General features: G+C 44.8%; 1 protein-coding gene and 1 pseudogene across 1 annotated transcript in view; both read right to left on the reverse strand.

Annotated features, from left to right (window-relative positions):
• LOC126272437 (tensin) overlaps window positions 1–26,084 on the reverse strand; it is a 2,382,193-nt gene that overhangs the window by 1,312,255 nt on the left and 1,043,854 nt on the right. The window lies entirely within an intron of this gene.
• Window positions 6,401–6,518, reverse strand: LOC126274355 (5S ribosomal RNA; annotated as a pseudogene).

Raw genomic sequence — 26,084 nt, forward strand, 5'->3', positions numbered from 1 at the left:
AGACGAATGGAAAAACTGGTAGATGCAGACCTCGGGGAGGATCAGTTTGGATTCCGTCGAAATGTTGGAACACGTGAGGCAATACTGACCTTACGACTTATCTTAGAAGAAAGATTAAGAAAATGCAAACCTACGTTTCTAGCATTTGTAGACTTAGAGAAAGCTTTTGACAATGTTGACTGGAATACTCTTTTTCAAATTCTAAAGGTGGCAGGGGTAAAATACAGGGAGCGAAAGGCTATTTATAATTTGTACAGAAACCAAATGGCAGTCATAAGAGTCGAGGGGCATGAAAGGGAAGCAGTGGTTGGGAAAGGAGTGAGGCAGGGTTGTAGCCTCTCCCCGATGTTATTCAATCTGTATATTGAGCAAGCAGTAAAGGAAACAAAAGAAAAATTTGGAGTAGGTATTAAAATTCATGGAGACGAAGTAAAAACTTTGAGGTTCGCCGGTGACATTGTAATTCTGTCAGAGACGGCAAAGGACTTGGAAGAGCAGTTGAACGGAATGGACAGTGTCTTGAAAGGAGGATATAAGATGAACATTAACAAAAGCAAAACGAGGATAATGGAATGTAGTCAAATTAAATCGGGTGATGCTGAGGGAATTAGATTAGGAAATGAGACACTTAAAGTAGTAAAGGAGTTTTGCTATTTAGGAAGTAAAATAACTGATGATGGTCGAAGTAGAGAGGATATAAAATGTAGACTGGCAATGGCAAGGAAAGCGTTTCTGAAGAAGAGAAATTTGTTAACATCGAATATAGATTTATGTGTCAGGAAGTCGTTTCTGAAAGTATTTGTATGGAGTGTAGCCATGTATGGAAGTGAAACATGGACGATAACTAGTTTGGACAAGAAGAGAATAGAAGCTTTCGAAATGTGGTGCTACAGAAGAATACTGAAGATAAGGTGGATAGATCACGTAACTAATGAGGAGGTATTGAATAGGATTGGGGAGAAGAGAAGTTTGTGGCACAACTTGACTAGAAGAAGGGATCGGTTGGTAGGACATGTTTTGAGGCATCAAGGGATCACAAATTTAGCATTGGAGGGCAGCGTGGAGGGTAAAAATCGTAGAGGGAGACCGAGAGATGAGTACACTAAGCAGATTCAGAAGGATGTAAGTTGCAGTAGGTACTGGGAGATGAAGCAGCTTGCACAGGATAGAGTAGCATGGAGAGCTGCATCAAACCAGTCTCAGGACTGAAGACAACAACAACAACAACTTCAAACTCTGTTTTCTTGCTGCAGTATAATACACCATATTCAGACGTGTTTCAGCTTTTATATTAGACACACCTAAAGTGGTTCTTTTCTCAGATGACACAGTTGTATTTCCGAACCTGAACTCTGACACAATTCACACCATAATCTTAACATAAATCAAATGTTACAGATCCTTGTCTCCTCTGTGGAAATTAACATTTCGTTTAGTTTGTGTACAAAGGTCTGAATTGATTTGAACCTACAAGTATGACTAGGAAAAAACAAGTCTACCGTACCAGGATAAATCCACTCTACATGACTTTAATGAAAAAAACGAAACGTGTTTGAAAAGTAATTATTACATTGCTGCAAGAAAAAGGTAGCTGAGTTATAACACAAATATTGTATAGCTGCTGTGAAAAGTGACCACATCAATGGAATTTGAGATTTTAGTCTTAAAAGTATTCTATATAATAAGTGATAAAAATTCTGATTGAGGACTAAGAGATTTTTCTGGTAGTGAGTGGATAATCGTACAACGTCTGCAAATTAACTTGGCTGTCCTCGCGGGGAGTATTGAGTGTGGATGTACACAATCCCCCCCACTGGACTGCTGTAGGGAAGGTAGGCTGTAATAGGGTCCAAATGGGACCCTATTTTGCACTGCCGCAGAAGCAGAAGTAACGCATGGAGTTAACTGTTGGCAGTCATTTAATTTTTTGCATTATGAAGGCCTAAAACTCATAGCTACAAATCACAAAATGTTACTAAGCAAAGCTACTGCCAATAATTTTGTTTACTAATAACGGTTGGCACTAACCGGAAATGAGTCATAGGAGACAGACTGGTTTAAATAATTTCATCAGCGGCACCAACCCGTAAGAAGTGACAAACCAATGTGCACTCACTAGAATTTTGAACGTACAGAACTAAAGTGGCGCTGTGTAACGAGTAAATGAGTGACACATACAATGATCATACGGAACATTATGATGACATGAATCTTTCCTGGCAGATTAAAACTGTTAAAACTATGTGACGGAACGAGACTCGAACTCGGAACCTTTGACTTTCGCGGGCAAGTGCTCTACCGTCGGTTTCATCATCTTCTTCTTCTTCTTTCGTGTTGATAGTTGGGTTTGGTCTTTGCAGACATCACATGACCTCCGTTAAAGTTCGTTTATTAATCCTTCTGTACATTTTTTTGATTACAGAGGCCAATCAGCTCTCTGAGCTACCGCACCGGCACACATTCTGAGCTACGCAAGCAAGACTCACGCCCCGTCCTCACAGCTTTACTCCCGCCAATACCTCGTCCCCTACCTTCCAAACTTCACAGAAGCACAGTTTAATCTGCCAGGAAAGTTTCATAACAGCGCACACTCCGCTGCAGAGCGAAAATCTCTTTCTGGATTATGACGACCTACCGAATAGCCGGTACGTCCACCTTTGACACGGGTAACAGCGGCGACGAGTCATAGTATGGAAGGCGGAAGCTGGCACTACATCTGCACACACAATTACTTAATTCCCCTGAAATCCGGGATGAGCGATGATCAGCTCTGATGCCACGTTCAGTCACATCCTAGACGTATTCGATCGATTCAGATCTGGCGAGCTGAGGGCAAGCACATCAACTAGAACTCGTCACTGTCTCAACCACTCCATCACGCTCGCGGCCTTTTTTCATGAGGCATTGCCTTGTTGAAAAATGCCACTTCCGTCGGTATATACACTCCTGGAAATTGAAATAAGAACACCGTGAATTCATTGTCCCAGGAAGGGGAAACTTTATTGACACATTCCTGGGGTTAGATACATCACATGATCACACTGACAGAACCACAGGCACATAGACACAGGCAACAGAGCATGCACAATGTCGGCACTAGTACAGTGTATATCCACCTTTCGCAGCAATGCAGTCTGCTATTCTCCCATGGAGACGATCGTAGAGATGCTGGATGCAGTCCTGTGGAACGGCTTGCCATGCCATTTCCACCTGGCCCCTCAGTTGGACCAGCGTTCGTGCTGGACGTGCAGACCGCGTGAGACGACGCTTCATCCAGTCCCAAACATGCTCAATGGGGGACAGATCCGGAGATCTTGCTGGCCAGGGTAGTTGACTTACACCTTCTAGAGCACGTTGGGTGGCACGGGATACATGCGGACGTGCATTGTCCTGTTGGAACAGCAAGTTCCCTTGCAGGTCTAGGAATGGTAGAACGATGAGTTCGATGACGGTTTGGATGTACCGTGCACTATTCAGTGTCCCCTCGACGATCACCAGAGGTGTACGGCCAGTGTAGGAGATCGCTCCCCACACCATGATGCCGGGTGTTGGCCCTGTGTGCCTCGGTCGTATGCAGTCCTCATTGTGGCGCTCACCTGCACGGCGCCAAACACGCATACGACCATCATTGGCACCAAGGCAGAAGCGACTCTCATCGCTGAAGACGACACGTCTCCATTCGTCCCTCCATTCACGCCTGTCGCGACACCACTGGAGGCGGGCTACACGATGTTGGGGCGTGAGCGGAAGACGGCCTAACAGTGTGCGGGACCGTAGCCCAGCTTCATGGAGACGGTTGCGAATGGTCCTCGCCGATACCCCAGGAGGAACAGTGTCCCTAATTTGCTGGGAAGTGGCGGTGCGGTCCCCTACGGCACTGCGTAGGATCCTACGGTCTTGGCGTGCATCCGTGCGTCGCTGCGGTCCGGTCCCAGGTCGACGGGCACGTGCACCTTCCGCCGACCACTGGCAACAACATCGATGTACAGTGGAGACCCCACGCCCCACGTGTTGAGCAATTCGGCGGTACGTCCACCCAGCCTCCCGCATGCCCACTATACGTCCTCGCTCAAAGTCCGTCAACTGCACATACGGTTCACGTCCACGCTGTCGCGGCATGCTACCAGTGTTAAAGACTGCGATGGAGCTCCGTATGCGACGGCAAACTGGCTGACACTGACGGCGGCGGTGCACAAATGCTGCGCAGCTAGCGCATTCGACGGCCAACACCGCGGTTCCTGGTGTGTCCGCTGTGCCGTGCGTGTGAACATTGCTTGTACAGCCCTCTCGCAGTGTCCGGAGCAAGTATGGTGGGTGTGACACACCGGTATCAATATGTTCTTTTTTCCATTTCCAGGAGTGTATGATCGTCACGGAGGAGTCTACTTGGCCTGCTAGCTGTGTACAATACTTGTTGACCGTCATAGCAGCTCCACTGTACCCATGGACGTCCAAGTGCTTGCTACCCAGAGCGTAATGCAGCCACCACCAGCTTACATGTGTTCCGAAGAGCGGGTCTCGAGGAGCTTTTCGCCTGGACGGAGACGGGTTCGCGCCCTCCCACCGGCATGATGAAGAATCTATCGGGATTCTGCTCTGCCACTGCGCCAACCTATTTCCATGGTAGTGGCCGATCTCCTCGCACTCTGCCGAGCATTCAAGTCTGATGTTATTTCCGCCACACTTCACTGGCTGTCCTGTTTAAACAGTCTGCCCAGCCTACGACCTCCGACATCTGTAATGAAGGGTGGCCGCCCAAGCCCACGACGTTTGGGTGTGGATTCACCCCGGCTTCGCCACGTGCTGAGGAGACCACAGCACTCCTAGAACACCCGGCGAGACGTGCAGTTCCCGAATTGCTCGTGCCGAGCATCCGGGCTATCAGACTCTGTCCTCGGTCAAAATCTGACAGATAGCGCTCCTTCCTCATTCTGTGTACATTCGAACAGTACGGTGACGGGCGCCGTGCGTGTGTCTGACGAGCAGCCACTCGTCAGAAGGTGGCGCTGCTATCGCCTGGGCCGGAGTACGTCAGTGGTAGGTCAGTGGTCGCAATGTTCTGGCTGATGAGTGTAGAGCTCTACATTACATTACACCGACTCATAACACGTATGCGGACACCACTTCTAAGTATCGCACAACTGAGCATTAGATGTCACGGGAAGCGGATCCGCCAGCATAAAAGCAGACTAGCAGTACTGCGTGTAACGGCACCACACTTAGTGGGACAAGAGAGCTCCGTGGCCTCTAGCGTTGACTAGCCACTGGAGATCACCTGAGTAACAAATCCGTCAGGGATATTTAAACCATTCTGAAACTGCGCAAGTTGACTGTTAGTGATGTTATTGCGGAGTGGAAACTCGAACAGTCACAGCTAATCATAGGTCAGGCGGACTGGTGAATATTACGGTGAGTGGTTGTAAAAACCGCACACGAACAGTGAAAAGAATCACTTGTGAGTTCCACAGTGCTACCAACTGTCGAGCTAGCACAATAACTGTGCGTAGGGCATTACAAAAAAGGGGGTACAACAAATGAACAGCTCCACATAAGCCACACACTTCCGTAGGCAATTCTAAGCGACGGATAAAAAAAAAAAGTTGGGGTAAAGAACGACGGCACTGGACGTGGATGTCTGGAAACAAGTGGTTTCTGGTTATGGATCACGCAATGCCACGTGGCAGTCATGTAGAAGGGTTTGAGTTTGTCGAATGTCTGCCGTCACCTGCAGTGCCAGGAGTCAAGTACGGAGGACGTAGTACTACGGTATGGGGGTGTTCTACACGGGAAGGGCGAGGTACCCCTAGTGTGCCTGAGCAAACGATAAATGCAGAAGTATATGAACATATTTTACTGAATTTTGTACTGCGTACAGTTACCGAACAATTGGGAGACGATGGTTGATTGTATCTTCATGACAATGGGCCTCCGATAAGGCGACATCTGTTAGTCTACAGCTATTCCTGAAATGGACTGGCTTGCCCAGAGTCCCGGCTTGAAGCAAATTGAAGAGATATGGAATGGAGTTAGAACTTCAGCGTTCATCATCACTACCATCTCTGGTCTGGGCTCTTGAGTGAGAAAGGTCTACCATACCTCCACAGGCATTGAGACACCACCTTCAAAGTGTCCAGCTCAAGCAGTCACGAAGGTAAAGAATGGACATAAAGCCTACTGATGTGCTTTAATATCCTCCGTCCCAACAGGCCTCTGAAGGCCCAACGGTACTGACCGACCGCCGCGTCATCCTTTGCCGTCAGGCGTCACTGGATGCGGACACGGAGGGGAATGTGGACAGCACACCGCCCTCCCAGCCGTCGTCAGTTTTCGTGACCGGAGCCGGTACTTTTCGATCAAGAAGCCACTCAATTAGCCTCACAAGGAATGAGTGCAGCCTGCTTCCCAACAGCGCTCGGCACACCGGATGGTCACCCATCCAAGTGCTAGCCCAGCCCGACAGCGCTTAACTTCGATGATCTGACGGGAACCGGTGTTACCACTGCGACAAGGCCGTTGGAGATGTATTTCGATAGTGTCGGAATATTTCTAATCACATACTGTGTATCATTTTAGTACAGAAATACAGAGAAAGTGAATTTCTTTGTGCCTATTGGCACCAACAACTTAAAAGTAGGGGAAATTAGAACGTCAGTGATGTTTGTTGCAGGATTCTAATGTGAGCCGTTTACGATATACCATATTGTGAAAAGTTCCCACACCAACACTTGCACAAAACCTGTGGTAGCACTCACTGAAGAACAAGCAAGTGCGTACATTAGTTACGTGTATTCTGACCAGTAAAGAGACAACTGACCTTCAAAGGTTGTGTTCAGAGAGACCACCGGCTGCAGCAAGACACGCTTCCGTCTGGTATGGAACGACTGCTGCACACATACCAGCATTTTAGCGGAATTGTCGGAGCAGGTTGCAGTAATAAGCAGTTGCATATCATGAGGTGTAGTTGCTATGTCATTGTAGACAGCGTCTTTCAGCTTTCCGCACAGAAAAAAGTCCACAGACGTTAAATTTGGGAAACGGGCCGGCCAGGACATAGGTAGGCCACTCTTTATCCAACCCAACGATTTGGAAACAATTTGTGAAGAAATGCTATAGTACTACGTGCATTATGGGCTGGGCTTCCGTCATTATGGCACCATAGGTTCCTCCTGGCCTTCAGAGGATAATCTTCTTGCAACAGTGGAAGATGGTCTGTTAGGAGGCTGCGATACATGTGCACGTTCAGTGTTTCGACTGTGAAACACGGGCCTATGAGCAGATGGTTCACTATACCACAGCACACATTTACAGTCTTGGGATCAATTCTAACAGCAGCGAAAACATAAATTTCCCCCTCTTCCGTCGTCTTATTTCCTTCTGTTACGTTGTGTAGATGTTATACTACCACTTTCAGCTAACTGGTTGAAGAAGCTGGCAAATAATTGCTGAGATAGTTGACGAATATTGGGATATTTTGCCGCATAACATCTCCATACAACTTTTCTGCATTGTTAAATTCCATTGTCCACTCAAGACCCACTACTTGGACTGTCACACAATGAATGATTAACAAGTCGCTTGTACCCAAGGTCCACACGAGAACACTGAAAGCAAACATTTTACGTAACACCTAGGTAGGTTAAATGGCACATCAAGTGTGGGTATCGAAACTTTTCAAAATACACTATGTGATCAAAAGTATCCGGACCCCACCATAAACATACATTTTCATTTTAAGTGCATTGTGCTGCCACCTACTGCCAGGTGCTCCATATCAGCGACCTCAGTAGTCATTAGACATCGTGAGAGAGCAGAATGGGGCACTCCATGGAACTCACGGACTTCGAGCGTGGTCAGATGATTGGATGTCACTCATGTCATACGTCTGTAGGCGAGATTTCCACACTCCTAAACATCCCTAGGTCCACTGTTTCCGATGTGATAGTGAAGTGGAAACGTGAAGCGACATGTACAGCACAGAAGCGTACAGGCCGACCTCGTCTACTCACTGACAGAGACCGCCGACAGCCGAAAAGGGTCGTAATGTGTGATAGGTAGACATATATCCAGACTATCACATAGGGATTCAAAACTGCATCAGGATCCACTGCAAGTACTATGACAGTTAGGCGGGAGGTGAGAAAACTTGGCTTTCATGGTCGAGCGGCTGCTCATAAGCCACACATCACGTCGGTAAATGCCAAACGATGCCTCACTTGGTGTAAGGAGCTTAAACATTGGACGATTGAACAGTAGAAAAACGTTATGTGGAGTGACGAATCACGGTACACAACGTGGCGATTGGATGGTGGATGCCCCGTGAACGTCATTTGTCAGCGTGTAGTGCCAACAGTAAAATTTGGAGGCGTTAGGGTTATGGTGTGGACGTGTTATTCATGGAGCGGGCTCGCACCCCTTGTTGTTTTGCGTGACACTACAGCACAGCACAGCACAGGACTACATTGATGTTTTAAGCACCTTCTTGCTTCCCACTCTTGAAGAGGAATTCGGGGACGGTGATTGCATCTTTCAACACATCTAGGGCCCGTTCATAACGCACGGCCTGTGGCGGAATGGTTGCACGACAATAACATTCCTGTAATGGATAGGCCTGCACAGAGTGCTGACCTGAATCATATAGAACACCCTTGGGATGTTTTGGATCGCCGACTTCGTGTCAGGTCTTAGCGACTGACATCGATACATCTCCTCAGTGCAGCACTCAGTGAAGAATGGGCTGACATTCCCCAAGAAACGTTCCAGCACCTGATTGAACGTATGCCTGCGAGAGTGGAAGCTATCATCAAGGCTAAGGGTGAGTCAACACCATACTGAATTCCAGCATTACCGATGGAGAGCGCCACGAACATGTAAGTCATTTTCAGCCAGGTGTCCGGATACTTTTGATCACATAGTGTGCGATATCTCATAAACGACACGCACTAGAATCCTACAGAAAACGCCACTGATATTCCAATGTATCCCACTTCTAGTTTTTTAGTGCCAGTAAACAATGTTGCATTTAAAAATGCATTATGTTTGCACAAAAAATACAGTATAAAACTGTTATTACAAACTCTTGATTCACTAACAATACGAGGCCCTGACTACCAATCCGTTCTGAGCAAACCGCACTCTAATAGTACTTTCCATTTCCGAAATATTTAAGTTGTAAGTTTTAGGCGATAGAGGGAGGGAGAGAGACGATCTCCGGCTCTCGCTCTCGGCCTGTTCTTCAGTGGTTACAGCTCTTACCTCCTCCAACAGTGCTTTCTGTCTGGTTAACAATTACCAGTAATCCCTACTCCATAAATGAGTTAATGTGTGTAGCTGCTTTTTCACTCATCTCGATGTTTATGACGTCCTACCTCCTGAACTATGTGGAGTACAACGATATACTTATGAAGGTACATTCAGTGGTATGTTAGGGTACTCTTTGCAGAATATGTTGGGAGTACAGTTAGTGGTGAGGAAGTAATAAATTAAAACGTTATGCCTGATGCCGAAGCTTTATTGTATCAACAACTAAAACGTGGTAAGCAACACACTTTCTTCTTTTCGACAGTTTATGTGGTTGTCATTGAGAAAAAATTTCTAAAGTGTTTGAAATTAAGTGTTAAGTTTGTTGGAAGTCGTAAGTACCTTCATTCTCAGATCGTGAGTCTGAGAAAAACGCACACAACCGGTTACGTTGCCCACAGAAGTAACTTTCATTTGGTTGTAATTCTGCTGAAGCTACTCATGGACGTCCAGTGTTCGCTGTAATTATCGTATGGGAGCTAAACATAGTAGTTGTGCTAATGTGTTATTGCTAAATAGATTTATGCTGGAAACAAATTGGTTCCAATTTTGGCCAGCAGTTGTAAAATTGACACTGCTCAGCATCTTGTCGATGTCGCTCGTACTGCACAAACTGTGTAAGTGTAAGTTAATAATAAAATTAACATTATGCCTTTCTCACTTGTTTTACCTTTTCTTCCCATGTCTCGCTCGTAAAACATTGCATATGCAAATATATCTACACGTCTTTCTTGCATTCACAGCGCCAGAATTGGACCTGGTGGCCAAAACTGTAACTAATTGTTTTCCAGCGTACATCGGTTCCGCGTGGTATATGTACCAAGCTTCGCTGCCATGCGATAATTACAGCCCACGCTACACCTCCATGGGCAGCTGTACTTTAATTATAGGCACCCACCAGGGACTTGACTTACTGAGTCAAATTTTTAACGTAATGTTGTACCACATAATGAGTAAATTATAACAGTATTTTAAATTTTTATATGCGGTCAGTAATTATATGTAATTCTGAAAATTCAAATTTCGATTGCCCATGGAAGTCGTTACAGAGATAATTTGCAATATGGGGTCTGGTTGGCAGGGTGCCAATTTTAACCGTTTAGTAATATGCATGTGTGTACGAGTATACAGTCCGCTGCTTATCTGTGTTGAAACTTCGCATATACTACCAACGTATTTAACATTCACCTAAGGAAACTGGGAATATTTCAAAAAAAAAAAAAAAAAAATACTGCTATTCATATTGTCGCGAAAGATGCAGACTCACTCATGATGGCATTCCTACCGTCGTAAAATTACCGTTGCATAAGAACACAAGGGAGAAGTACGTATGGAGTGGAGAGCAGCAGTGTGCAAGACACTGGACTCGCCGTCGCAGGTGGTGGAGGTGAAATCACCGACAGTGAGAGGTGCCACAGTGGCTAGCACACTGGACTCGCACCCTAGAGGACGACGGTTCAAACCCGCGTCCGGCCATCCTGGTTTAGGTTTTCCATGATTTCCCTAAATCGCTTCAAGCAAACGCCGGGATGATTCCTTCAAAAGGACACGGCCGATTTCCTTCCCCATTCTTCCCTAATCCGACCTTGCGCTCCGTCTCTAACGCCCTTTTCGATGGGACGTTGGTCAGTAATCTTCTCCTTGAAGTCACAGTCTGCCCGTGTTCCTTTAGATTGCTCGTGTTTTCGCTAAACCGCTTTAGGCTAACGTTGCCACATTTTTACAAACTAAGTGGACCGTCTTCCGCCCCATTGTGTTTCTAATGACCACGAAGTCGACTAGCTCCTTTCATGTTGCTGCGTCTGGTCGCTATGCATGAATAATACCCGATTTCAACGAAAGTCTCCACAAACGGAAGAGAAATAGGGAATAAAGATACTGATTACTGACATAGTGTGGTATACCTTAATTACCTAATCAAATTTCAACATACATATTAGTTGCTTCTGAGAACACAAATTATTCAAACCACAGATACGGTTGTGTTTGCTGCAGTCCAATCCACAGACTATCATTGTGACCTTCGAAGGACGATTCTACAACGTTTACTTCCTAAATTTTGATGACGTGTGACAGAAAAACAAATGAATGAGCAATTGTAGTTCAGTCAGCTTCTACAGAAGGAGACAAAAATTCTCCACATAGACTAAACTTTCACGCTCTCGACTTCTGCAGAATGTGGAAAAAATTCTCTACATATACAAAATGTTTCAAGAGCACTATGTTAAGGTATCAAGACCATAGATATGATAAGAACTTCCGAGTACATGAGCCAGAACAACAGGCAATGAATCCCAGCTGAGGTTTTTTCGAGCGGGAGGTTCCTCTCACAGCCGTAAGGCGAATACCGGAATTTTGAATAAAGAAAACATAAATAAGAACATCTTCCTTCCTCCCATCCATTCATCTGCTATACAAAAGTAAATACACACCCAGTTATAGTAAATAGAGTCACAACAGAAGAAATTGCAAGTACTGGCTGAAGATGGCTGTGCTCTCGGACAGCTCGCCATCTCCCTCAGAGATGAATAAAAAAGAAAATCCAGTAAATGTGTTTATGAGAGTGATGTCAAGCACTACAAATCTAACACTCGTCAAATTCCAGGAATGAAATTTGCTGTTTGTCAGGGTACGCAGAGCAGGCTTCAGAAACTATTGCAGTTCATATTAATGTAGCGGAAATATTCGCTTCGAATCTGTGGACATCAACGCATTATTCATGATCGTATTGCAATTATTAGCATCACAATCTATGCACGGGTGTGCAGTCAGGTAATTACGATCAGAGAAAACGAAGATACTTTAATACGAACGTTGACATATCCTTCCAGAAATGAGTAAGACTCAACGAATTTTATTAGCGTGTTAGCTCAATTAATAATTGAAATTATTTATTAACTTATGGTTGTCAACACGTATCGGTGTCTTCAAAAAGACCCAGTAATAGATTTCCGCACGTACCAACAAAACGAAAGTGATAAAGCAAGTAATAGACGAATACACAATACTTTCTTTGCAAATTGATTGGTAGTATGATGTTTTATTTTCTTCATTTCTCATCTGTGGGTATGACGTCTGTGGAACGACGAGAAGATACTGCTGCAAATGCAGCGATGTGCTGAGCAACTAGAGTGAAAACTGTTGTTTGTCGCATGCCTTCTTGTAATAAAGGAAGCATTTAACAAGTGAGTGGGTTAGAAGCAAAGCATTGACAGATTACGTTGGGATGACGTTACGACATAAGAACTGCTCTCTACAATGTAAATACGATACTGAAATAGCAATGCGGGTTGTGTTTACTCGTTGGTTCCCGCTATTGAAAATTCTGTGTGACTCTGTCTCACTGCCAAGTTCATTGTCTATCACACTGCCGAAGCAGCAGTGTGTGAAATATAGTGATACATTATTCATGAGCAATGTTAGCTCATACAATAGTTATTCCACAACATACTCCTCCATCAGCGGAACGGGTAAAGTAAACTTACAACCTGGGAGGTTCTGGCAGTGGAGATGTTTCTGCACGCATGAAGAGACTGGCTTTTGCGGACGTAATTACGTTCAACAAACTCTGAAAAGTGCGTAAACATTACGCAACAGTATAACATAATGTTTAGCCAAGACAATAGTCTCATGTCCAAATTTTCACGTTTATTTGCAGCTTTTACATGTCGCAGAAAACATGGATCCTAGATGTTTTCGTTCTGCAGATCATATTCCTTAATGGTCATAAAATTTGTGTTTATAATGTAACTCAGAGCAAAACAACACTACAGTAGCTTTAGTACTAAATTGTTTGTTAAAAATATAACAACTTATTTAACAACCCGTATCACATTATCGTCAATAAAATGGGTAATATTAAAGATGATTTTAATTATGGGATTTTTAAATAACACATATTGGTTATTAGTTAAGAGTTTGCATTAGCTTACAAAATGAGAAAGCTTTTCGACTCAAAGGGGAAATTTACTGTCACAAATCGGATTCTGATGATTGTTTAACGTTTACTGAATATCAAGCAACGTTCACAGGTGATTAGTGTTCATAAATTATACAATGGTTCGAATACAGAGCATCTTCTTTCATCCTATTTCTACAGCTAGGTTTGAAAGTACGAAGCAGATAAAGTGGTGTAGGTTTTATAGAACAATCAAATATATTTTTTTGTACCAGGCATATATTAGAGGTAGTATCATTTCATTTATAGAAAAGCAGATTGATAAACCTCGTAAACTTCTTTAAGGCACTATGTTTTAGTAATATAGTCAGACATAATTATTGTAATTATTTTTATGTGTGTCGTTACTTCTCACCCACCTACAGAAGCTGCTGTGACATTTCTCGGAGCAAATTAAGGAAGTAATTACATGCTATCGTTAAATACTTAGCCTGAACGGTTATACAGCAAGGCACACTAAAATCGTGTTAGGTTCTGTTCTTGGTCTAATGAAATGAATCAGAGTTATACGTACATAGCAGTTGATGAAACATTCTGTCCGCCACTTGGAGGCATCGTAGATAAATTCACTGGAAATCTCATTTTGTTCTTTGGGGTCCAATGCAAAATTTCTCTATGTCGCAACGGATGAGTGGGAGAGAGCTGGAATTGCAATCATTTCAAGCGCACCTGTAGCTATACTTCATGAACAGCTGGACATGGGAAAGCACTTTGCACCTTAGGTGCAGTATTCTCTGGCCTTTTTACAAAATGGAATTCAGAAAGCGCTTTGTAGAACATTTCCGTGTTTTAATTCGAAACTGCGATCCTTTTGGGCAGGTTAATGACCTTGCATTGAACTGGAATACATCCCAGGATTTTTGGTAGCGCTGGTACGAATACAAAATTAGTTTTGCTGTATGTCAATGTGATGATCACTATTAATGGAGGTTCCGTTGCGTAACACTGATGGATTTATGAGGCCAAACGCAGAAACCTAACTGGTCCCTATTAAATTTGTCATGGAATGGTCAGAGCTTAACGAATGTCAAGTTGGCAAACATTTATTTTTCCTTAATAGTCACTATATCATTTTAATGACACTTTCACTACTGATTTGTGCAATTGCTGTTACCATCGGATGACCTTTTCTCCGCAACAGTTATCCGACGAATAGTGCAAAGAGGTACTTACATGCTCAAACCACAAAGCAGCAAACAGCTGTTAGACATGTCGCGGGATAAATAAAAGTGAAGATATGTGGTCGCCACTGTCCTTCGTAATACACTCCTGGAAATGGAAAAAAGAACACATTGACACCGGTGTGTCACACCCACCATACTTGCTCCGGACACTGCGAGAGGGCTGTACAAGCAATGATCACACGCACGGCACAGCGGACACACCAGGAACCGCGGTGTTGGCCGACGAATGGCGCTAGCTGCGCAGCATTTGGGCACTGCCGCCGTCAGTGTCAGCCAGTTTGCCGTGGCATACGGAGCTCCATCGCAGTCTTTAACACTGGTAGCATGCCGCGACAGCGTGGACGTGAACCGTATGTGCAGTTGACGGACTTTGAGCGAGGGCGTATAGTGGGCATGCGAGAGGCCAGGTGCACGTACCGCCGAATTTCTCAACACGTGGGGCGTGATGTCTCCACAGTACATCGATGTTGTCGCCAGTGGTCGGCGGAAGGTGCATGTGCCCGTCGACCTGGGACCGGACCGCAGCGACGCACGGATGCACGCCAAGACCGTAGGATCCTACGCAGTGCCCTAGGAGACCGCACCGCCACTTCCCAGCAAATTAGGGACACTGTTCCTCCTGGGGTATCGGCGAGGACCATTCGCAACCGTCTCCATGAAGCTGGGCTACGGTCCCGCACACTGTTAGGCCGTCTTCCGCTCACGCCCCAACATCGTGTAGCCCGCCTCCAGTGGTGTCGCGACAGGCGTGAATGGAGGGACGAATGGAGACGTGTCGTCTTCAGCGATGAGAGTCGCTTCTGCCTTGGTGCCAATGATGGTCGTATGCGTGTTTGGCGCCGTGCAGGTGAGCGCCACAATCAGGACTGCATACGACCGGGGCACACAGGGCCAAGACCCGGCATCATGGTGTGGGGAGCGATCTCCTACACTGGCCGTACACCTCTGGTGATCGTCGAGGGGACACTGAATAGTGCACGGTACATCCAAACCGTCATCGAACCCATCGTTCTACCATTCCTAGACCTGCAAGGGAACTTGCTGTTCCAACAGGACAATGCACGTCCGCATGTATCTCGTGCCACCCAACGTGCTCTAGAAGGTGTAAGTCAACTACCCTGGCCAGCAAGATCTCCGGATCTGTCCCCCATTGAGCATGTTTGGGACTGGATGAAGCGTCGTCTCACGCGGTCTGCACGTCCAGCACGAACGCTGGTCCAACTGAGGCGCCAGGTGGAAATGGCATGGCAAGCTGTTCCACAGGACTACATCCAGCATCTCTACAATCGTCTCCATTGCTGCGAAAGGTGGATATACACTGTACTAGTGCCGACATTGTGCATGCTCTGTTGCCTGTGTCTATGTGCCTGTGGTTCTGTCAGTGTGATCATGTGATGTATCTGACCCCAGGAATGTGTCAATAAAGTTTCCCCTTCCTGGGACAATGAATTCACGGTGTTCTTATTTCAATTTCCAGGGGTGTATATGTTTTGAAACAGTAGGCAATGGGAAACCTATCAAGATTGGCACATAAGAAAAGACTTTCTCGGGAAAAGGCCTCAGCCAATACAACAGTGGTGAGAATGGCAGAAGTGCATAATCTGAGATCTGAACTGGCTATTCGACTACCTTATTCTGCTGAAAATGTGGTTGCGTAGAAATCTTTCTTCCGAAATGGATCTTTTGAGCGTTCAACTACATGTCCAAGAGGTCTATCTGAAAAGAAGGGTCACACAAAGGCTATATCTCTAGGAAAGAGAAGTTTTATATGTGGAGTAGACAGTAATTAATAGCGAAAACTGACACGACTGAAAGTTTACGACACTAGATGCAAAAACTTTACTGTAAACTTGCGCCAGCAAATTATACATTTGCGAGATAATTACGAATGTGTGATTGCTGTAGGACACTGTCTTCAGTGTTTATACTGTATTTCCCTGGTTCGTAGAAATGTACTTATGACGTACACTTTTCAACTGAGTCCATATCTAATGGGCAGAATTCATCAGTTTTCGTGGTTTCAAAATGACGGAGCACCGGAACTCCTTTCACACGGTGTTACAAAGTACGTTGACGCACAGTCTGGACATAACAAACTGGTCACAGCGGTTGCGTAGCATGACCAGCTCGGTTACCAGGCATTACATCTTTGGACTATTTCTTCTAGGAGCACCTCAGCACCATAGCTTACGATACTCCGGTCGGTATGCGAATGGGTCTAATTGCTAGGATTATCACAGCACCAGAAGCAGAACGCGGGACTGGGATACTTAACCGTGTGAACAGTCGCTGCCGTGATCGTGGTTACAGGCCTATTGACTAGTAACTTTGAGGGAGCATTTTCGTATTTCTTACGTGCTGCTCTGCACAGTGACGTAATATATTAAATACACCGTGATAAACTTGCGTGCGTTTCGTATGAGTGTCGTTGGGTTAGTCTGTGTATTGTGTCGTACTTACTTGTGACAGGAAATTACAGTCTTTCCTTGTGTTGTCAAGATATTTTCGCACAGTTAAGGTAATTTGGGTGACAAATGAGAAATTTGTACAATCAAAAATATTTTCCTATAGATTAAATGAACACTGACTGGGCTGGAACATACAACAGACCACAGTCACAATGTTTTGGTGAAGTGAAAAGCGTTTTACTACGTTATTTGGGGAAAATATTTGTTATAGTTACGTGTGCATCACAACACCTCAGCATTATGAAGAATGGAAGTACCTGCCACAAGAGAACGGAAGTAAAAACGAATATAGGCGCGAAAACATCGCGACAAACTAAATTACATTCTAGAAGATAAGTTAACTCCCAGCAGAAAACTTTCTCATCGTCATTATCGTTTGGTTGCAGATGACAAACTACCTGTAGTACTTAACATACAAGTGATCCAGAAAATTGATGCAGACCAAATGTAAAGGTATTTACAAAAAGAAACGATACGTTGTTTGAACTAAAGAGGCACAAAAGTTTATCATTTAACGAAAATGTTCGCACTGCAGAATAAATGAAAACGAAAACCCACTGTTGATGGCACAGTGGGGCCGAAACATGTTTGGGTACTGAGAAAAAACGGCGTGTTGCGTAACTGGCGGACTTCACATCCATCAATTTCCTAAATATATTAAATTAAAGCATTATAATACTGTAAAAACCATATGTACTCACTGTGTTGGAAACACTTGTTTTATGTGTATGCAAAGTGGAATAAGAAGATGTGGAAAAGATAGAAAGAAGAGCCTTGCGAAAATATCAAAACCAAATAAGTTAATAAGATTTTGAGACGAAACAAGGAAAGATATCCCAACATTCTGCCAAGGAATGAAAGATGTGATCAGGAAAAGACGCGTTACTCTCTATGGAACGGATGAACGGAAAAAATTAACAAACAAGAGCCATACATTATTTTAAAACAATAAAGGATGCAAAGGAAATGCGTGAGGAGAAAAGAGAAACATTCAGCTAGAAAAAGCGCACACTGTGCAGCGGACTGAACTCGACAGAGAAAAATTGAGACAAATCAAGAAATTCGGGAAGATAAAACAAACAGGAAAGCAACTGGAGTCAATGATCAGATGAGACGGAAAAAGCTATTTCCCAGAAAATCAAACAGTTTAGAAGAGGTTTGAAGGAAGGGAAAAATAACTCGTTAACTTGAGTAATGTTGATTTACAAATACACTAGAAGATATTTCCGATACGATCATGTATTCACTGAATACGCTAGTTCATACACTTCCTTTCTTAAATTCTTTGGATATTGTGAAACCGTTTAATTTTAAAACCAAACTCTCCGAAAATTCTTCGCTCACGCAATCATTCAACCCATACATTCCAATAACACACGTTCTTGCTCTAAACATTAATGTAGAGATTTTTTCTTAAACCGACTGTGAGAAAGAAAATGCTACGCTATGTTTTGGTGTGTTGTAATAATGTGCGGTTTCGTTTTCTTCTTCGCGGTCTGTTTCAACTACGACAGCAGAGCATTTCAATCATTATTGTCCCATTCAGTAAACTTTCTCTGGAAATATAATATTAACAAAATTTGTGTACATAACAATAAGCTGTATGTTTTCTTCGTCACGGTCGGTTTAAGAGAAATCTTTTATTTATGGCCCAATCTGAATCGTCTGAAACTTTATACTGCTACACGCAGATTAAACCAATGTGAAACAGATGCAGAACCGGCAGCTGGAGAGATGCGGCTCATATCCTGTATTCGAATGATCACAACCGGTGTAGCCACTTAGTTTAAGCGGATCAAGGTTTTGTTTGCAGTAACAATAAAGAAAGGTCTTGGTCGAACATCCGTGTAACACAGCATTTTCTCGGCCAGTTTCGGCTGAAAAAATGCGAATTTGTTTCGGAACATCATTGGATATTCCCGCTTAAGCTTTTGTAGCTTCATTCCCTCGAAAAGGCGTCCGTAACGGAGATGCATTCAAAGCACAGAGCTGTCACTGAGTTTCTTTCGGCGGAAAACTAGAGGATCGCAGATATTCATCGGTGCCTGCAGAAAGTGTACGGAGGCATGGCAGTAATCAAAAGGACGTTGAGTCATTGGGAGAGAGTTCTGTCTTCCTCGCAGTAAGGTCGCTTAAACCTGTCTCCCGTGTGCCGGCACTCCACACACAGCTGTGACTCATGCAGTATTAAAACGTGTGGACACACTCACTCGAGGTGATCGACGGATCACAAGCAGATACCTCGCTCCACAACTGTGCTTCTGTGTTGGTAGAGCTGACACTCTCGTCCACCAGTATGGGTATTCAGAGGTGTGTGCCCGCTGGGTATCTCAGATGGTTCAAATGGCTCTGAGCACTATGGCACTTAGCATCTGAGGTCATCAGTCCCCTAAAACTTAGAACTACTTAAACATAACTAACCTAAGGACATCACACACATCCATGGCCGAGGCAGGATTCGAACCTGCTGGGTATCTCGCCTAACGGAAGACCATAGAGAGCAACGATGCACAATCATTGCGAAATTGCTTGCGCATTACGAAACTGATGATGACATTTTGAGGCGAAAATCGTCACAGGCAACGAAACATGTGTTCATCACTTCAAACCGTGATCAAAACGGTAACCCATGGAATGGCGCCACACCACATCTGCTGCGAAGACAAAATTCAAAGCTGCACACTCAGCCGGTGAAGTCACGGCTTTGGTCTTCTTGGACTCTGAAGAGTTTATTCTGTATGATGTCGTCTCTTATGGTTCACCAGTCAACTCGGAATTGTGTTGTACAATCCTCAGGAATTGAAGGAACAACTTCAGTGTGCTTCGTCGACACAAAAATGCAACCGAACTTCTCCTACATGACAACGCAAGACCTAACGTAAGTCTATACACCGAAACTTCATTCGACTATTGTTCTTCTTCATGCAACCTACTGCCCGGATTTCGCACTTTCCGACGTCCGTCTGTTTGGTTCAATGACGGATGCACTCCGCGGGAAGCAGTGCGTGGACGATGGGTAGGTTACTGATGTAGCAGGTCGTTGGTCCCCATGTCGACCATTAGAGTAGTACCATGAGGCATTAGAGTGGTACCATGAGGCATTAGAGTGGTACCATGAGGCATTAGAGTGGTACCATGAGGCATTAGAGTGGTACCATGAGGCATTAGAGTGGTACCATGAGGCATTAGAGTGGTACCATGAGGCATTAGAGTGGTACCATGAGGCGTTAGAGTGGTACCATGAGGGCATACCGACCCTCCCAGCAAAGTGGCGTAAGGCCGGCGCACTGAACGGAGATTGTGCCGAAAATATGGTTTTGTAGGCAAAACAATGGTGAATAATACTGTAATCCTGAATAAAATCAATCTGTTTTCAGAAAAAATGTGTTAATTTACATAATGAAAGCGCCTCGCACTTTGGCATTGACTTTCGATCAGAGAGTTTTTCGCATGGTCAATTGTTTGTTACCCTTTCACGAACTGGTTAATACACTCAACAAACAGCATTCATGAAATCAAAACGTTCTGCAAATGTACTTTTTACAAAATATTTTAAACAAAACATAAAAAAGAACAAAAACTAAAAACGAAAACATATACATTTTTTCGATTTATCTTGTATTTGATTTATGACAATTTCGAGATCCTTGCCTTCAAAGTGGGTGAAGTCGTAACTTGAAATTTACGTCCTGACAATTCACAGGGATACTACAGGTTAGAAAGTACACTGGTGTCCAAAATTAAAGCAACAAATTTTTCAACGTTGCGTTTATTTTACCACAAAATAGTATAAAAAGCTAACAGTAAAGTAGAAACAATGTAAAGAATACAGAAATGGTTCAAATGGCTCTGAGCACTATGGGACTTAACATCTGAAGTCCTCAGTCCACTAGAACTTAGAACTACTTAAACCTAAGTAATCTAAGGACATCACACACTTCCATGGCCGAGGCAGGATTCGAACCTGCGACCGTAGCGGTCGCGCGGTTCCAGACTGAAGCGCCTAGAGCGGCTCGGCCAGTGCGCCTGGCAATGAATACAGAACGCAATCAACTGCAACATGCGTAACGGAACACAAAAATGTTTTTGTTTTTCAATTTAACGGGTTTGAACCCACATTGTGTGTTCAGTACGGGGTGTGACCACCTCTGGCACCAATGCAGGCCTCACAACGATCGGTCACGCTGTGAGTGATGTCACCAGTCTCGTGTTGAAGCAGTGACGCCCGTTCTTCCTGCAGATCTGCTCACGAGACTTGGAGAGTGGTCGGTGGACGCTGACGTGATGCAACCCCTCTCCCTAGTGCATCCCGGACATTACCTATGGGATGCAAATCTGCACAGCGGGCAGGCCACGTCATGCGTACAATCTCTTTCGTTTCCAAGAAAACATCAACCACCTTTGCTCCCTGAGGTCGAGCATTATCGTCCATCAGTGCGAAGCCTGGGCCCACAGCATGTCACAACAACCGCGCATATGATACTAAGATTTCCTCACGGTACCTGACAACAGTTACATCTTGCTGATTCGCCCACACTATTTCATGAAGAGGTGTTCGAGTGATCAACAAAATCCCTGCCCACACCATTAGGGATCCTCCTCGATATCGGTCTCGTTGCACAATGTTCGTCCCGAAATCGTGTTACACGTACCCTCCAGATGTGAATCACTTTCCAGACTAAATCGGGACTCACCTGTGAAAAAAACATTGGCTTAGTGTTCGACCGTTCAGGTAGCATGTTGACGGCTCCACTCTAGACGCTCCCTTCTGTGAAGAGGCAAACGGACAGACAGCAAGTCTCCAACAATAAAAACCACTTTGTTGAAACCTTCTGTACACCATTTGCCTCGATACAACACGTCCAGGGGATGCTGCGAGGTCAGATGCCAGGTGCGTACTAACGCGATACCTTCGGCCCTTACAGCCAAATAACGGTCCACTCTTCCTATTTCAAAGGTGGTCGGCCCTGCCCTGGTCTTTGGAATACAGTTTCTTCAGTATCCCGCCTGGAAGGCGGTGCCGGTGTAGGAGCAGGAGCAGGAGAAAGTAATACACGTCGGTACTGTAAGGAAGTACAAGTGGTTTACTGGTGCTACAACAGTAATACGTAACTTTGCACGGAGGTGTGAAGCTGAAGCGAAGTGTCCCGGCCATCTCCTCTTGATCAAATGGGCGAATCAGGAGCGGAGCTCGTAGAGCTCTCCCGCTCCGGCTAGAGTGCGCTGTCGTCGGTGTCTGTTGTAGTGCCAACTTTAAAACTTGTATTTACGCCGTGGCATCGTTGCTATCGATTCCACAGTATTGGTCTCTATAAACTGTCGCCTCATCCGACAAACATCAGAACGATTCACATTAAGCCATAGGGCCACATTAGTTTGCGTCTCTCCTACTTCCATTCTTCCTATGGCCCTCCACAGTACAGAGTCTGTAGGTGTCCTCTCTGTCCCATAATACACCGTCTGTAAATGTATACATACCGATTGTAGATGTGGGACTACACTCCAAACACTACCCCCCTTGACAGGTGCCCTGACGTCATTTCTGGTGTGGTTGTCCGTTAACCTGAATGCCATCTTCCGTGCAGAACACGATCGTAACGACATCTGTTGACAATTTGTACGATTAAATCGTGAATTAGATACAAGACATCTACATAATTACTCTGCAGTTCACATTTACGTGCTTGGCAGAGGGTTCATCGAACCATAATCATACAATCTCCCTACCATTCCACTCCCGAACAGCGCGCGGGAAAAACGGACACCTAAACCTTTTTGTTCGAGCTCTGATTTCTCTTATTTCATTTTGATGCTCATTCCTACTTATATAGGTTGGGCTCAACAAAATATTTTCGAATTCGGGAGAGTAAGTTGGTGACTGAAATTTCGTAAATAGTTCTCGCCGCGACGAAAAACGTCTTTGTTTTAATGACTTCCATCCCAACTCGCGTTTCATATCTGCCACACTCTCTCCTCTATTACTTGATAATACAAAACGTGCTGCCCTTTTTTGCACCCTTTCGATGTCCTCCGTCAATCCCACCTGGTAAGGATCCCACACTGCGCAGCAATATTCTAACAGAGGACGAACGAGTGTAGTTTAAGCTGTCTCTTTCGTGGACTTGTTGCATCTTCTAAGTGTCCTGCCAATGAAACGCAACCTTTGGCTCGCCTTCTCCGCAATATTATCTATGTGGTCTTTTCAACTGAATTTTTTCGTAATTTTAACACCGAGGTACTTGGTCGAATTGACAGCTTCAAGAATTGTACTACTTATCGAGTTATCGAATTCCAACGGATTTCTTTTGGAACTCGTGTGGATCACCTCACACTTTTCCTTATTTAGCGTCAACTGGCACCTGCCACACAATTCAGCAATCTTTTCTAAATCGCTTTGCAACTGATACTGGTCTTCGGATGACCTTACTAGACGGTAAATTACAGCATAATCTGCGAACAACCTAAGAGAACTGCTCAGATGGTTGCCCAGGTCATTTATATAGATCAGGAACAGCAGAGGTCCCAGGACGCTTTCCTGGGGAACACGTGATATCACTTCAGTTTCACTCGATGATTTGCCGTCTATTACGGGGAAATAGCAGTTTGTTGCTTTCATTATGGACTCTAGTGTTCATCCAATTTCGATACGTATTTAGCAATAGTGAAGCATTGCTAGGTTGGCCTGTTTAGTATAAAAGTCGGCTACACTTACGAGCGGCGAGCACTCGACGAGAGCTCAGAGGAGGGTGGAAAACTTGCACATCTGGAGCTCGCGCGCAACTGGAGTTCGCTCAAAGAAGCAGAATGGCACCTTAATGGTGAGTCCGCAGAGAAAAGCGCTACGTTCAGGTTCCTCCGCGCCGTCCTTCTTACCGAGAGGAAGAGCGCTGGCGAGGCGACTCGGTCAAAAAATGAGTCCGTCCCTGGCTCGCCCTGTAGGGGGGGGGGGGGGGGGGAGAAGTTGGGGGGGGGGGGAAGTCTGGTGATCGATGGCGGGGAAGGTGGTCTGAGCCGCGGGGCGGCGTGTTCTCCTGTGTCTTCCCTCGCTACGCCGTGCGACGCGCCGCTGGATAAAGCGCACCGAGCTCACTCATCCCTCCCTGCTGCACGCCTTCTACTGCCTTAATAGGCAACCCGCCGGCTGCGGGTGATCTTGCAACCGAATCGGATCTCCGATACCCGGTAGTAAACTCACTCATAGCTCCTTAAGGGCGTCCGCGCTATTCTCAGATTTGATGAGACGGCGCCTACGCGAATGAAATTACTTCTGACGACGTGGCAGAAACGGAGTGTGCCGGTTGGCTGCTGTTTTCGCGTGTAAGACAGCTACGTGGTTGCGTATGGTACAGAAGCGTATTTGCCTCGCATCTTAGCTGCTGGAGCGCCTCCGCGGTCGGTCTACATCAGTGCTTCCCACCATGGTGGTAAATATTTTTTTGTGTTAGCAGAAGAGGCAACGCCGTGTTACGAGTGGAGCCGAAATGCACGCGTTTTAGCTCACGTAGACTGGAGTGAGGAGGGAAGGACTATACTGACGTGACGTCTGGAAGATGGCAAGGAATTAGAATTCAGAAAGCGGACATAATTAGTTTGATACTTAACTTTAATCCTTTAATGATGAACGTCGCTCTTGACAGTACATGATTCACAATATTATCTGTTCAGAAGACTTAGTAACTAAATATGGCGCCTTGCTAGGTCGTAGCAAAAGACGTACCTGAAGGCTATGCTAAACTGTCGTCTCGGCAAATGAGAGCGTATGTAGTCAGTGAACCATCGCTAGCAAAGTCCGCTGTACAACAGGGGCGATTGCTAGGGAGTCTCTCTACAGTAGACCTGCCGTGTGGCGGCGCTCGGTCTGCAATCACTGATAGTGGCGACACGCGGGTCCGACGTATACTACCGGACCGCGGCCGATTTAAAGGCTACCACCTAGCAAGTGTGGTGTCTGGCGGTGACACCACACATTTTGCGCGTACAATTAAATTTTCTGAGGGTTAAAAATAAAAGCATTCAATAGCGTTTGGCTCATGAAAGTAAACTATTTTTTAAAAATCAATATTTTGTTATACAGAATTCCATAAGTTACCAATAATATTTTTTTAATTACAAATACTAACATTAACGCGTGAGTCAAGTGTTGGAGATTACGGTTTGTGTAACGAATTTGTGAACATCTCTCTCAAGTAGACCATCAACAACATTCAAACTTTGCGCCACGCATTTATGACAGTAAAACGGAGACGCATATATTACGTGGCTTCAATATCTCGTGACATTCTTTCACCGAGTTATAAGTAGTTTCTACGACACAGCAGAAATTACTTCATTATTCACTTCGCAAGAATCGATGAACTAACTGGCAGCACCACACTTAGTAATGTATAATGACTTCTCTGGAGACTAAAAGCTACTCTGTAGGCATCAGCATGGGTTGCGAAAAAGACGATCGTGTGAAACCCAGCTCGCACCATTCGTCCACGACACTCAGAGGGCCATAGACACGGGTTCACAGGTAGATGTCGTGTTTCTTGGCTTCCGCAAGGCGTTTGATACAGTTCCCCACAGCCGTTTAATGAAAAAAGTAAGAGCATATGGACTATCAGACCAATTGTGTGATTGGATTGAAGAGTTCCTAGATAAGAGACCGCAGCATGTCATTTTCAATGGAGAGAAGTCTTCCCAAGTAAGAGTGATTTCAGTTTTGCCGCAGGGGAGCGTTGTAGGACTGTTGCTATTCACAACATTTATAAATTACTTTGTGCATAACATCGGAAGTTCACCGAGGCTATTTGCGGATGATACTGTAGTATATCGAGAGGTTGTAACAATGAGTAATTGTACTGAAATACAGAAGGATCTGCAACGAATTGACGAATGATGCATGGAATTTCAATTGAATCTCAACGTAGACAAGTGTAACGTGCTGCGAATACATAGAAAGAAAGATCCTTTATCATTTAGCTACAATATAGCAGGTCAGCAACTGGAAGCAGTTAATGCCATAAATTATCTGGGAGTAGGCATTAGGAGTGATTTAAAATGAAATGATTATATAAAATTAATCGTCGGTAAAGCAGATGGCAGACTGAGATTCATTGGAAGAATCCTAAGGAAAAGCAGTCCGAAAACAAAGGAAGTAGGTTACACTACACTTGTTCGCAAACTGCTTCAATA

The sequence above is a fragment of the Schistocerca gregaria genome, chromosome 5, assembly GCF_023897955.1.
Source record: "Schistocerca gregaria isolate iqSchGreg1 chromosome 5, iqSchGreg1.2, whole genome shotgun sequence".
NCBI classification, from domain to species: domain Eukaryota; kingdom Metazoa; phylum Arthropoda; class Insecta; order Orthoptera; family Acrididae; genus Schistocerca; species Schistocerca gregaria.